Source organism: Arvicanthis niloticus, chromosome X (assembly GCF_011762505.2).
Source record: "Arvicanthis niloticus isolate mArvNil1 chromosome X, mArvNil1.pat.X, whole genome shotgun sequence".
NCBI classification, from domain to species: domain Eukaryota; kingdom Metazoa; phylum Chordata; class Mammalia; order Rodentia; family Muridae; genus Arvicanthis; species Arvicanthis niloticus.
The window spans coordinates 120,635,694-120,650,761 of record NC_047679.1 but is presented as its reverse complement, the minus strand read 5'-3'; the positions used below and the strand labels follow the sequence as shown (position 1 = coordinate 120,650,761).

The window sequence follows — 15,068 nt, the reverse complement described above, 5'->3', positions numbered from 1 at the left end:
GTCATATAACAGTTTATTAATTACAAAATACTCTTCCTTAATTGACTCATAACTGCATAGCTACAAAAAAGCGACACATGGAATAACTTCAGAAAATGAATACATTTCACATTTATCAAATGAAAAGGGTCCTGTTTACAGGTTTAATTCCAGTCCTGAAAAGAATTAACAGTGGCTTGTTGGGTAGTGAGGTGATCCTAATGTGAAAATTAGAAGTAATATTTCTGACTCTAGGGATTGAGAAAGCAGTAGCTGACTATAAGCGTAATGTGTTCAGAGAGCTTTCTTTCTGAAACCTTCTTTAACATTTCAAATTGAGGACAAAGAGAAGTATTTCGTGTATAAGAAACACATCCAGTCAAAGGAGCCCTTATATGAAAAGATCTTGTTTCATGTTTTAGAAAAGTACTAGATTTATAATTCAGTTATATTGCATAATTATATTTAGTATGATCTATGAATTGGAACCCATTTAATGATGCCAAATTGAGAAAATGCTTTTTGACATCTGTTTCAATATTTTGGCTGTTTTCCTGACAAGTAGAGTTTCAAAGATAATTTACTGGAATATCACTTACCGTGAGATGGAAATAAGCTAGAAAAGACAATGAAGGAGGTATTGAAGCATCCTTTGGGACATGTAACAAGTAACATATTACGAAGCCAGAAAAAAGTAAAATGAAGTGAGATTACTACACAAAAAGAAAAATTTATTCAACAATAAAAAATTAACTGAATATATTTCCCCCACCTCACATTTCTGTTCACTCAACCAAGACTAAGGGAAGCTTATTTTCATTGAGAGGTTTTGATTTTATTTTAACAATAAAATGTGTTATGTCCAATCATTTGAGGGGAGGATAGTAACTGGTTCAGTGTTCTGGATAGCTAAGAAGATAGCTAAGTAAATACTGGGTGAGCATACATAATGAAAAATCTTTTAAATGAAGATTTACAAGTACAAAAAATGAAAGTAAGTATGGCAGAAATAATTTAGTGCAAGGTAGATGGCTTGTAGTAATCCTAGTTTACATTGTATTTCTTGGACCATTGCATTGGATCCTCACAACTCTTCATAGTCCATTTTTTCCCAATAATACTCTGTGGTAGTCATCACCATCTCCAAAATGGAAAAATGCCAAGATTATAAAGTTTAAGTAATGATTAAGGCTGCACAATGAATGCATGGGGAATTATGTAGCCAAAGGCAATCAACAAGATACAGAAGAACGCCTACTCAAGTGGCTTCCTGCCCAGCTTCCAGCACTTCAGCACTCAGGTCATCCATGTGGGACAAGAGCCGGAGCAATGGAATTCATGTGCCATGGTACTGCCCATTTCACTGGCCACCAAGTTCAAGCAGGACTCGCCAGGCCAGTCCTCAGATTTTGTAAACAGCCACTCTAGAAATCGAACAAGGAATGGCTTGGAAAAAGCAGTGGATGGGGCAAAGCACAGTTTGGCCTTTGCCTGGGGGCTAGCTGCCACCATGAAAATTACCCATCATTTAAAAGTAGGAGATGAAGTCATTTGCATGGATGAAGTGTATGGAGACACCCAACAGGTACTTTAGGAAGGTGGCATCCGAATTTGGACTGAAGATTTCTTTTGTGGATTGTTCCAAAACCAAATTGCTAGAGGCAGTGATTACATCACAGACCAAGCTTGTTTGTATTGAAAAACCCACAAACCCAACCTTGAAGTTGGCTGATATTGAAGCCTGCTCACGAATTGTCCACAAACCTGGAGACATCATTTTAGTTGTAGATAGCTCTTTCATGTCTGCATATTTCCAGAGACCTTTGGCTCTGGGTGCTGATATTTGTATGTGTTCTGCCACAAAAATACATGAACAGCCAGAGTAATGTCTGTTAATTCTGATGATTTGTTAATTCTGATGTAATCGGCTTCGTTTCCTGCAGAATTCAATTGGGGCAGTTCCTTCTCCTTTTGATTGTTACCTCTGATGCTGAGGCCTGAAGACACTGCAGGTCTGGATGGAGAAACATTTCAAGAATAGGATGACAGTGGCCAGCTTCATAGAGTCCAAACCTCAGGTAGAAAAGGTTATTTATCCTGGGCTACTATCTTACCCTCAGCATGAGCTGGCCAAACGCCAGCGCATGTGCTGCCCAAGGATGGTCAGTTTCTACATCAAGGGTGCTCTGCAGCATGCTCAGGCCTTCCTCAAAAATCTAAAGCTATTTGCTGTGGCTGAGAGCCTGGGAGGATATGAGAGTCTGGCTGAGCTTCCAACAATCATGACCCATGCTTTCATGCCTGAGAAGCACAGAGATACTCTCCGGATCAGTGACACACTGATCCAAATTTCTGTGGGCATAGAGGATGAAAAGGACCTTCTCGAAGACCTGGGTCAAGCTTTGCAGGCAACACATCCTTAAAGTTTGAGTCTGTCTTGTCAGGGTTTCTATTCCTGCACAAATATCATGACCAAGAAGCAAGTTGGGTAGGAAAGGGTTTATTCAGCTTACACATCCACACTGCTGTTTATCACCAAAGGAAGTCAGGACTGGAGCTCAAGCAGGTCAGGAAGCAGGAGCTGATACAGAGGCCATGGAGGGATGTTTCTTACTATCTTACTGCCCCTGGCTTGCTCAGCTTGCTTTCTTGTAGAACCCAAGACCACCAGCCCAGGGATGACACCACCCACAATGCACCCTCCCACCCTTGATCACTAATTGAGAAAATGCCTTACAGCTGAATCTCATGGAGGCATTTTGTCAAGGGAGGCTCCTTTCTCTGTGATAACTCCAGCTTGTGTCAAGTTGACACAAAATCAGCCAGTACAGAGTCAAAGCCAGCATTCCAGTGCTGCCATTAGGAGCAGCATCCAAGGGGTCACATCTTCTGAATAACTGGACAGACCATTAAGGACCATCTACAGAACTTCACAGTGAACATTTTAAGGCCCTAATGATTTTGCAGTTGTAATCTTCCAGGGATCTTTGCTTAAGGACTATTTTCTGTTTATCTTCTAACAGGTTGTTCTGTTAGTATCATTTTGGTAATTTTGCTATATTTGTGTCCAAGAAAGGGAAAGTTATGCTGTTTTAGGGATGATGTTGCTTTTTATTCTCTTTTCTTTCTACAGTAACCCAAGATATATTTTAATAATGTTTACAATGTCACAATATAGTATTGATACTTTATAAAGTTAAATTATTAAATGAATGGTCTTAAGTCATCTGTGGTTTCTTTTTGAAAAATTATTGAAAGTGGGGGTTTTATATAATTACCATATGCCAAAATTCAAATATTTGGAATACCTACTGTAAAATTCTAATGATTAAAGGTTGTACTTGATACATGTTATTTGTCTTAAATAATTAAATAATTATTTAAAAAATAAAGATTTAAGAAAAACATGGGTTTAGTTCTCAGAAATTTTCTTATTTTCATGAGAAGTCTCCTTTGTAATTATTTCACCATTCCAATTTCCTGGAGTAACTGTTTTTCTAAGAAGTACTATACAAGTTAAATCCAGGGGAACTTTATAGAATATGTAGAATGTATAGCTTGTATACAATATAAAATCATAGAATGTTATCTGAAATCTTGGTGGACAAGGTTGTAGAATGTCAAATCAAGCCCAAGAGTAATATATGAAATATATAAAACACTTCACATGGACACCACTACTATGCATGCCAAGAGTAGCAAAGCACACTGTCTACTTCATATAAAAGGCCACCTCAAGTTAAAGTCAAATTTTTATGTTCTTTCACTTTGAACATTAAGCTACATGGCATAAATTGTCGAGAGCAGTCTGAATCCTACTCTGTCACTCTATATTGTAAAAGCAATATTCTTCAGGGTACATATTTCCCTAGAAAACATTATTTTAAGAGCATCTTTTGATTCTATTTTGAAAGAGAAAGATGACTTCCACTTTTGTCTGCACCCAGAAACTACACCATCCTTCAGGCACCACCAACCAGCACAGACCCAATAAAAGATTTACTCCTAGAAGTAGAAAACTGTACATGTCATAAGTTTTTCTAAACGATGTAAAGCAGTAAAAGACACAACAAAAAATAGTTGTTGATGTTCAACTCACTTTTAGGCTGTAGTGTTAGTGAGGCCCTATCAGAATAGCTTTTAATGTTTCTAGGGCCAAATACCTTACAGCAAATTCCTTGTTCTTCTGGTTCTTAGTCTTTCCCCACTTATTTCCACAATAATACCAAAACCTTAGGTACAAATGTTGCATTACAGAAATATCATTTGAGGCTGGGTGCTACAACTTTATATTTTGATCAGTTGTGATTTTTTTGTAATAGTTTCTAACTTTTTCCAAGAGAATTTTTCTTGATGAGGGTTAAAGACAACACTTTTCTCTTGTTATAAGGACACATGTTTATAGATTGTTGTTATTTGTAGGTACAGAGATAAATGTTTAGAATGTAGCTTGGAACTAACTATGCTGCTTTAGTAATGTGGCAGTTGTACATTCTCTAAGATTCATGACTTCAATAGTCCCAGGTAGGTGGCTAGGTTTCTAGTACCAGGTATGATTTCCTTCTTATTGAATGAGTCTCAAGCTCAATTAGAGGGTTGTTGGCTACCTCCAAGATATGCATACCAGTACTGAATTTTGAGGTTATCATGCTATGCTGGTCATTGTTGTTACTCATCGTCATCATAGCTTGACAAGACTGCTTGTTGCATCTTTACTTCAGCTTATATCATGACTTCTGGCAACATGGAAGGTAGTCTTCTGGGAGAAAGCTTTCACATCAGATCCAGATCAGTTCCTTTGGACCTTGGGTCTAACGTGCATAGTGTCTTCAGCAATAGGGACTAAACTTTCCCTCTGTATTTTTGAGTATTCTTCATAAGACTTATCTTTATCATTTTACTGCTTATTCTATTAATATATATATATATATATATATATATATATATATAATCTTATAAGTCAAATCAAATGCTATATAATCAATGAAGAACTTCTTAACTTATAAATTAGAAGTAGATACTTCTCTTATCAGTTTCTCTGTTTTGTAAGTTTTTTGAATAGTATCTTATATGTAGCATGGAATAGATAACAAAATTGCAAGTCATTCCAAAACAACAACTGTGTTTTGTTCCTAAATCAGCATTTATATCGCAGTAAATGTAAAATAACCTTGCATAAAATTTAATATACAAGCACATAGAAATCATATACTGTACATTAAGCATTTTACTTATAAGTGAGACTTCTTCATGTCAACTTTTCTGACAGTGCAGTCACCTTCATATTTCGAATTCTATTCATATGCCAGGGAATTTAATATAGCTTTAGCTTTGAATTGGATATAAGCAAGATCCTATGTAAATACCGAAGAAAGGCAAAACAGGAAACTGCAGGATCATTTTCCCCTAGAGAGATACTAATTTAATAGTAATACACAGTTTAGAATAACTCTTGAGTACTCCAAAAAGAGTTAGGAAATGTAACACAAAGAAGATTATAAAGTTTGTATGATTTTATTGAAAAATGCAGCATAATTAGCAAAACTCTGTAATTCCCTTACATAAATATTGAAATACCTGGAGGGAATACTTCTCCCTGGGACAGAAACTAAATGATAGACCACATGGTCAACATGACAACTTGTCTGTAGGCCACTTAAAGGGCTGGATTTAATTTAACTTGACCTAATACTATAAGCATTGGCATTACAGTATGACAGACACTAAAAATAAAATTTAATAGCACTTTAACAACTATGATTCTTCAATAAAATGTCATCAGGAGAAATTGATCAGAAAACAAATGTTTGGAAAGTTTTAGAACTTTCACTGGTATCAGTAGCATCCCTTTCAGAAAGCCAGTATACAAAAACTGAGACAATCACTATTTTCTTTCCAGATGCCAAAGTCCCAGTGAAATGTTACAAGATGAAATATGAACAAATTATTAATGATAATCAAGCAAAGAAAACATGTTCCAATCAAAGAAAACTAATATAACTTTAGAAACTGACCACAAATTATTTACAAATAGTTTTTAAAAGTCACATTAGTGTGGGTAATTAACTGAGTAATTTTGCTAGCATGTTTCAACAGGAAACAGACAATAAACAAAGAAACAAAACTATTTTATAAAGTAACTTAAAGAAAAATTTTTGTGTAAAGAGTATTCTAACTGAAATTTTAAAAGTAGGTTAAAAATGACTTGATTAAGTGGAAGAAATAACTAGCAAACTTAAAACCAAGTCCTTCACATTTGTTCAGTTGCAAAAATAATTAAAAAATGAAAATAAATGGATTTAAAAGGTGCTACCCAGAAAGCAAGAACATGGATAGCCTGTGGAATAAAGGTGGAAAGTAATATAAGTAATCAGTACTACCAAAATTCATTCTTTTTGAGAAAGCACATTTACTGCTGCTGTCATCACTTGTGGACACCAGATTCCCTGTTTCTTACCTTTCCAATGTGGACTTAATCAGCATCACTCCAAGAATCATCTAATCCTAAAACTTTTGAAAGGTCTCACTTGTTCTGGAGTTTCCTGCTTCTTACACAATACATTTGCCAAATTCTCTGACTCTTCATCATGAAAGGCACTAATTGACATTCCTAACTTCTAATTATGTCTACAAAATTTGTTTTAATCAATATATATATATATATATATATATATATATATATAATTAGAAAAATATATATATTTATCAGTAGAAATATATATAATTGATTTTGGTTCTTTTTTTGAAAAGATTTATTTTATATATTTGGGTACACTACCACTATCTTCAGACACACCAGAAAAGGGCTTGGGATCTCATTACAGATGATTCTGAGCTACCATGTGGGTGCTGGGAATTGAACTCAGGACATCTGCAAAAGCAGACAGTGCTCTAACCTCTGAGCCATCTCTCCAGCCCATCCCTACTTCTTGATTATGGGTCTTTATAGTACCTTAGTTAATACAAATGGCTTCTAAATATTAATTGTCCACTATTTTCAATTTTTCTTTTCAATTATGTAAAATGATGCACACTAAAGAGATCATAACTTAAAGTTCAAATTTTGGTATTTTCTTGGACTACCCATATATGGTATAGTAGTGGTAAAAGGACTGACTACTACATTGTTCACCTGAACAATGACAGTAAGCTGTCTTCTTCAGTCAGTCAGTCATGATTATAAACAAGTACTGTACTATGTACTGTGTCAATAAGCTATGGTATTTTACACTATATGTATTCAATATATTTTACCTGACATTTTCAATTTATGTTGTAGTATCAAGATAAAATGTCATCATAATTTCACGATCTTCTTAAATGCCACTGCTGAGCATAAAATGCCTACAGAATATATATACAAAAAGAAATACAAATTGCCTAAAAGTCAATACAAGTCATACTTATAAAGAGATAGGATAGAAAACACTAGATATATGACTTTTTTCTTGATATTCTAGTCAACCTGACAATTCACGCTTAAATATTTGCTAAAATATCAATCTACTATAGGGTCCCAACTTGTATATTTATGAGGTAGGTTATGCAATGATTCCAAATAGCCTAACTATATTTAACAATGCAAGCCTATTGTGAATGTTCTAGTTTAAGTGATTATCCTCCTGGTTATGAAACAATAATTCTGGGGTCTTGAATTGTTTGCCATCCAAAATGGGAGGTTTTGTTATTGTTGTTGTTTGTGGGTTTGTTTGTATTTTCTTTAATACATTTGAATATATAAAGCAGAAAAAGAAGATTTAGTCAATATGACCACATTGGGACGAGAAACAAAGAAATCCAGGAAAAGCCCCTACCTCTCCACCTGACCTCATGTCCACCAAGTTTATCATCAGGTTCATGAAATAAAATTAAATTTTAAACAGACAGCCAAGGCCATGCACATCTAAGCAGTCCCAGTCAAGATATGGTCTTATTCAAAATTGATCATCAAGGTCTGGACTTCAGTCTCATTCTGTAAGGTTGACAAACGTGAAAACACTTTTAAGGAGATAACAAGGGAACCTGTTGCCCTTCCCACCAGACCACCAACCACATGTGATTCCTGAGGAAATTATCATTTCATTGGAATCCAGTTTTTCAATAGTTTGATACTCAAATTAAAATACACAAATATTTCTTTAAAATTCCTTCATTTTTATCAAGAAAGTTACAATATTACACTTGTTGTTTTAATACTTCAGTAATAAGGTGAAATGTATCTGTGCCTGAAACAAATATAAGTAAAGATGATGTCAATTAGGACCGTGTTTAAAACGTACAGTGAGTGCCAGGTAGCCATGTATATGAACTATTTTTCAAACCCTCCAAAGTTCTAGTGGCTTTTGAAAGGTCTAGCACAAGCAGCCCTAGTTCATTGGTTTGAAACAGAGTCTTGTTATAAAGCTAGGCTTGCTTCAAAATCAAGGTCCTCTCTCCTGTTTCAGCTTCCTAGGTGCTGGGAGCAGAGGTTAGTGACTTTATTTCAGTTCTAACAACTATTCCCCTTGTTCAGATAGTTAATCAACAAATTCACCAGAGAATAAATTTATTTCAATGTTCTTTCTATTATCTTGATTGATGCTTTGTGTTTTTTATTTTTTAATTAATTCTATGCTTATTTCTTACATTTCGGTTTTATTATTAAATACAATACCTTCAGTCAGTTTTTCAACGTATTTTTCATGTATACATTCAGTATTCATTTTGATGATGGAATTTAATAGTGGCATACATATTTGAACTTACTTAACTGTACTCCATAATTGTAACAGTGGACTCTCATCTAACTTTACTAATAAATACTTTCTTGACCATTTGTATTTACTCACTATAGATTTTATGTTCATATTATTACTTTTACAGAAGTATATTATATGATTTGTCTTTTCAAGAGAATTTAAGCAAAGCTTTACATCATATCCCCATATTACAGTCATTCAGCCTAGGTCTGTATTTCAACTAGTTTCAATGTTCACCTCAGGCCTTTTAATCTAGAAGCAACTCAACTCAATACATTTACTTTATTTTCTCAAGAAACTAGCACAAATCTTCAAACTCTGACAATTTGCAGAGATAAGTGTGCTTATGAGGATTATGAATGTGGGATATTTTCAGAGAAAATGGTGCAGTTGTTAATTTTTTTCTTTCTATAAGTGCTGCTTTTGTATGTATGCTACTTTTCATTCATTCATTCATCCATTCATTCACACACACACACACACACACACACACACACACACACACAATTTTCTCCCAGCCTTCTGTGAAGATAGTTTCTGGATTGAAAATAGGAAGAGCTGAATGTGATCACCTGTCATCAGTCTGTTTCCACACTGGATTGCTGATAGCAACCAATTAGCTTTCTAATGGAAGAATTTTTTCCAACATAAGTCATATTTTTAAGACTTAGGTAGTACATATAACAAACCATCACAGATTTTGACTCATTTTCACCTTAGGAAGATTACATTCAAGATCTTATTGATTTTGTTAATTTTACTGATGAATTTAATATTTCATCTTTATTCTTGGCTTCATATCATATTTAATATAGATCTTGGTGATCTGTTCAGTGTACATTTTGTAGATTATTACATTGTATTAACTGCTTGTTTTTTTCTTTAAGCTCTTGGCAAAATTTAATAAATTTTATTCTAATTCAATGATTTGACACTGATTATTCAATCCAGTTATTATTTCCCTTCTGACATATTTTTATTTTACAATTATGCAATTTTATTTCTGCAAAGTTGTTCTTAATTTTATATTTTACCATTGTTATTATCTATTATTAGTCAGTAATTGTAAGTCTTCTGAACTTTTATTACAGACCAAATTGATTTTCATTTTGAGCTTTTATTACTTCAGATACTTCCAATTATATATATTACAGAATATTACAAAAATATACATAAGATATATGCAAAATATATTCTTGTCACTGGTATTAATTTTGTGCATATATTCTCTGGCTTTATAGTATAATTCTGAAATGTATTAATTAAAGAATATTGACACATTTAAATATATTAAAGTATCCCATTCAAGAATATGCAATACTATATTTCTCTTTTTTCTGAGTTTGAAATTGTACGATATTTTAATTTATTTTAATGTTGTAGAAAACACTTGTCTGAGTTTTTTTTCCTGATATTATGATACAGTACTGTGACAAAAGCAACTTAAGGCAGAAAATGTTTCTTTTGACTCAGAGTTCAAGGATACATTTCTTCACTGTAGTGGGCAAATCATGGCAGTGTGAGTTTGAGACAGTTAGTTATTGTGAATACACAAAAGTAAGACAAAAAAATGTTTCCTTATACGTAACTAGCTGTCTACTTTTCAGAAGTTCAGTATTAGGGTGAGTCTTCCCATCTGTATTGACCTAATAAATATTATGCTTTCCAGGCTGGCCTGGAGCCTCAGCAGTTAAGATTTCTTGTTATTCTTACAGAGGACTTAAATTCCTTTATCAACACCCATCTGAGAATTTACAACCTCCTGTAACTCCCTATAGCTCCAGGGAACTGAATGTTTTTGTACTTCTTTGTACACAATATACAATCATACACTCAAGCAACTCCACATATAACAATAAAATAATTATTTTGTAAAACATAATTTCTCACAGACATGCTTAGAAGCTAATCTAATCTAAATAATTCCTCTCAGCTGGGCCCAGTAGCTCTTTTTCACATGTAATTTGGCCATGGTGGATGAAATATGTCACCGGGGGGCATTCTTTGGGAATTTATAGCTTTGCTTCACTACAAGATTTTTCTTACTACTTTGTGTTTGTTGATGAAGACCTGACCTATCCACTTTGGCTAAATGCCCCTGCTATCCTTCTTCTAGAACTAAAAACCAAAGAAACTCATTCTTCTGTGAGCTTCATTAGTCATAGTGTTTTATAACAGTAATGGAAAACTAATTAGTATAGAAGTGTGTACTAGAAAGGGGGAGGATGTCATGACAAACGTGGCTATGTTACTTTTTTTAAGAATGTAGAAAACTTTAGAATTTTGGAGTAGAAAATCATTTTAGTTACATAACAAAGATTAATTGCCTCTTCTGTGAGGATCCTGGAAGGCAGTGGTGCTCAGAGCAAACTGGATCTGGAGACCTAACTAACCTAAGAGGTTTTGGGGAAGCAATATTATCAGCTGGGCTAAAGACTGTTCTTGTGATATTTTGGCAAGGAATATGGCTATTTTCTGCTCATGTCCTGAGAACTTGTCCGAGGTTATTTTTTTTAAAGTGAACAAAACAACTATGTACTAATTTCTTTGTGGAAAAATATTTCCAGAGAGCATAACACTGAAACAATGTTACTATTGTTACGGATAATGTTTATGGAGGTTGATAAAGGCATTTTAAAATTATGCAAAATAGAGCTTAGAGAGGAAAAGAGTATCATTAATTTTAGTGTTTCAGTCTGGCTTAAATTTAAAGAGACTATAATTTGAAAGGAGAGCTATACAATTATGCAAAGGTCTACTGCTCTATACTAGAAAAAAAGGAAGGTTAACTTCAGGTCAAAACCCCACACATTTTTAAACTTCCTATCAGTGAAATAAAAAGGCCTAGGGGTAGGTAATTACATAAAAAGAAAGCTATTGCAAATATAACAGTAGAGTTCTGTACAAGGTCATGGATCCTGTCCAAACTGTCATCTGACTTTGGCAGTGTCATCCACATTGAACTAGGTTCAGAATAGTGAAAGGAAGATGCCAAAGTGAACATGCCCTGAATTATTCTTTCATGGTTTCAGGGACCCATTGTGTCCAGGCAATGTGTTTTGGGAAATTTCTAGATAAAGATCATGTTAGGATAAAAAGCCATGAAATACCGTTGCATGAAGCTGTGAAAGTGGAGACACCAACATGCTAGTGACATGTTGAAACATCCACCAAAACAGAATGCATATAGATTGTGGAACTAGCCTAGGAGAGATATGTATGTTGAAGTGAAGGATACATTCCAAAGGATCTGGGTGGCAAGATGAATTTAATCAAAATACATTGTATGAAATTCTAAAAGAACTAATTTCAAATAATTAGTATTCACAAATTAAGTTGCCTAAACATTATATATTTCTGTTGTAAATGTGATTTTTAGTTATTTGAGTTATTTAACATATAAAAGCTTATTAAAATTCTATAGTTGTGTGAGTTTTGATCATTTTCTGAAACTGGTTATGAAATCAGACTTTTCATATGAAGATTACCCATTGAAGATTTGATCCATCTAGAATTGTCCATACATATTGGCTGGTAGCCTTTATTGGATCATTGGAACTCTCATCAGTAGATTGACCCATTGACAAACCCATAGCTATTGGGAAGTAGATGAAACATTAGGAGATGAAAATATTTCAAAGACAATGAAGTTGTAACATTGAAGGATGTAGTTTGTAGTCCCCTCATCATTTCTTTCCCTCTTTGTTCCTTAGCCAAAATGAAGTAATCAGTTTTGCTTTCTATTGTTCTGCCTGGTCAAATGTCATAAAAACGACAAAAACAGCTTGTCTTCTATTAAAACCTATGAAACCATAATAGACAAATATCCTTTCTTTCTGTAAGTTAATTTTCTTACTTTTCATCAAGTTATCAGAAAGCAGACTACCACAGACTCTTTCATCCAGGTTTAAGAATTTATAGCCACAGGTAGTCTATGGTGGCTACTCTAGCTGAGACTCCTAGCAGTGGGGGATATGGGTCTAGAAGTGGCCACTTCCAGCCAGGCAGGATTCCCAGTGTAGGGATAATGACAGCAGCCCACCCATGAAACCTTCAACCCAAAATGTACCCCCTACCTATAAGATGTGCAGGCACAAAGATAGAACAGAGACTGTGGGTACAGCCAACCAATGACTGCCCAAAATTGACACATCCCAAGAGCAAGAACTATCCCTGACCCTATTAATGATACCAGTTTATGTTTACATAATGGTCTATTGAAAGGTTCTACCCAGCAGCCAATGGAAAGAGATGCAGAGACCCCCCAGCTAACATTAGATGGAGCTCAGGGAGTCTTATGAAAGAGTTGGGGGAAGGACTGAGGGATCTGAAGGGGATAGGGACTCCACAGGAAGACCAACAGAGTTAACTATCCTGGACCCTTGAACATTCTCACAGACAGAATTACCAACCAAAAAGGAAGCCCAGGTTGGACCAAGGCTCACTGCACATATGTAGCATATAAACAGCTTGGTCTTCATGTGTGCACCCCCCCACCCCCCAAAAAAAAAAACAACTAGAGCAGTGGCTATCCCTGAGCCTCTTGTCTGCATGTGGACCTTGTGCCCCTAAATGGTCTGCCTTGTCTAGCCTCAGTAGTAGAGATTGCTTCTAGTCCTGCAGGGATCTAATGATCAGTGGGGGCATAGTATAGGGGGTTAACACCCAGAGGGAGACTTCACCTTCACAGATGAGAAGATAAGGGTGGGATGGGGAAAGGTCTGTGTGAGGGAGTATTGGAAAGAGAAGGGGGCTAATTCCAGAATGGTAAGTGAATAAATACATAAATTTAATAAAACAAAGAATTAATTAATTAATACAGTCATAGCATTTTATTATTATCCCTTAGAACCCCATGGGATGAGTACATGTACATATGTAATAGCTTTCATTTCTAATATTAAAGTTTGTGCTTTCTTATCCTTCACTCTCAATTAGAATGGAAAGTTATATATTAATTTTATTAACCTTTTGGAAAAAAATCACTGTTGAATTTTTCTTGTTAACTTTACACCTTTTGTGTGTCACGGTTTTCTGCTCTAATTTTTATTATTTGTTTTATTTGTCCTGCTTTGGCCTCAAACTCTTTTTTCTTTAATCACCAAAGATAAAAATTTAAATTGATTTTAGATCATTTGTCTTTTCTAGTATATGTACAAAAATGTGTGCAAAGTTTTATGCAAAAATTACATAAAGCTGTTCTAGTTACAGAAATTCTGATAAGTTATCATTGACCTAGTTCAAAAATATTTAAAAAGTTTATTTGAAACTTCTTATCAGATCCTACTATAAAAGGCTATATACTCAACAAAACTGGAAAATCTGGATGAAATGGATAATTTTCTAGACAGATACCAGGTACGAAAGTTAAATCAGGATCTGATCAACCTTCTAAACAGCCACATATCTCCCGAGGGAATAGATGCAGTCATTAAAATCTCCCAAACCAAAAAGAACCCAGGGCCAGATGGTTTTAGTGAAGTAAACCACACAAAGACCTAATAAAGAAAGAGAACTTCAGACCAGTTCCCCTATGAATATTGATGCAAAAACATTCAATAAAATTCTCACAAACCAAATCCAAGAACATATCAAAATGATCATCCACCATGATTAAGTAGGTCTTCCCAGGGATTCAGGGATGGTTCAATATATGAAAATCTACCAACATAATCCACTATATATACAAACTCAAAGGAAAAAAAAAACCACATGATCATCTTATTAGATGCTTAAAAAGCATTTGAGAAAATTCAATACCCCTTCATGGTAAAAGTCTTGGAAAGATCAGGAATTCAAGGCCTACATCTAAATACAGTAAAAACAGTATACAACAAACAAGTAGCCAATCTCAGAGTAAATTGAGAGAAAACTTGAAGCAATCCCACTAAAATCATGGACTAAGCATGGCTACCCACTCTCTCCCTACCTATTCAATATAGTACATGAAATTCTAGCCAGAGCAATTAGAAAACAAATGGTGGTCAAAGAGATACAATTGAAAAGGAAGAAGTAAAAATATCACTATTTGAAAATGATACGGTAGTAGACATGTGACCCCAGAAATTCTACCAGAGGAGTTTTAAACCTGTCAAAAACTTCAGCAAAGTGGATGGATATAAAATTAACTCAAAAAAAAAAAATCAGTAGCCTTCCTCTACTCAAGAAGTGCTTGCTGACAGAAGCCTGATATAGCTGTCTTCAGAGAGGCTCTGCCAAAGCAATACAGATAAGGATACTTTCAGCCTACTATCAAACTGAGCAGGGGGACCCAAATGGAGGAGTTAGGAGGACTGAAGGAGCTGAAGGGGTTTGCAACCCCATAGAAAGAACAATAGTGTCAATGAACCA

General features: G+C 34.7%; 1 pseudogene; it reads left to right on the top strand.

Moving 5' to 3' along the window:
- The first annotated feature begins 928 nt into the window (after nucleotides 1-928).
- Nucleotides 929-2,402, top strand: LOC117695168 (cystathionine gamma-lyase pseudogene; annotated as a pseudogene).
- Nucleotides 2,403-15,068: the final 12,666 nt, after the last annotated feature.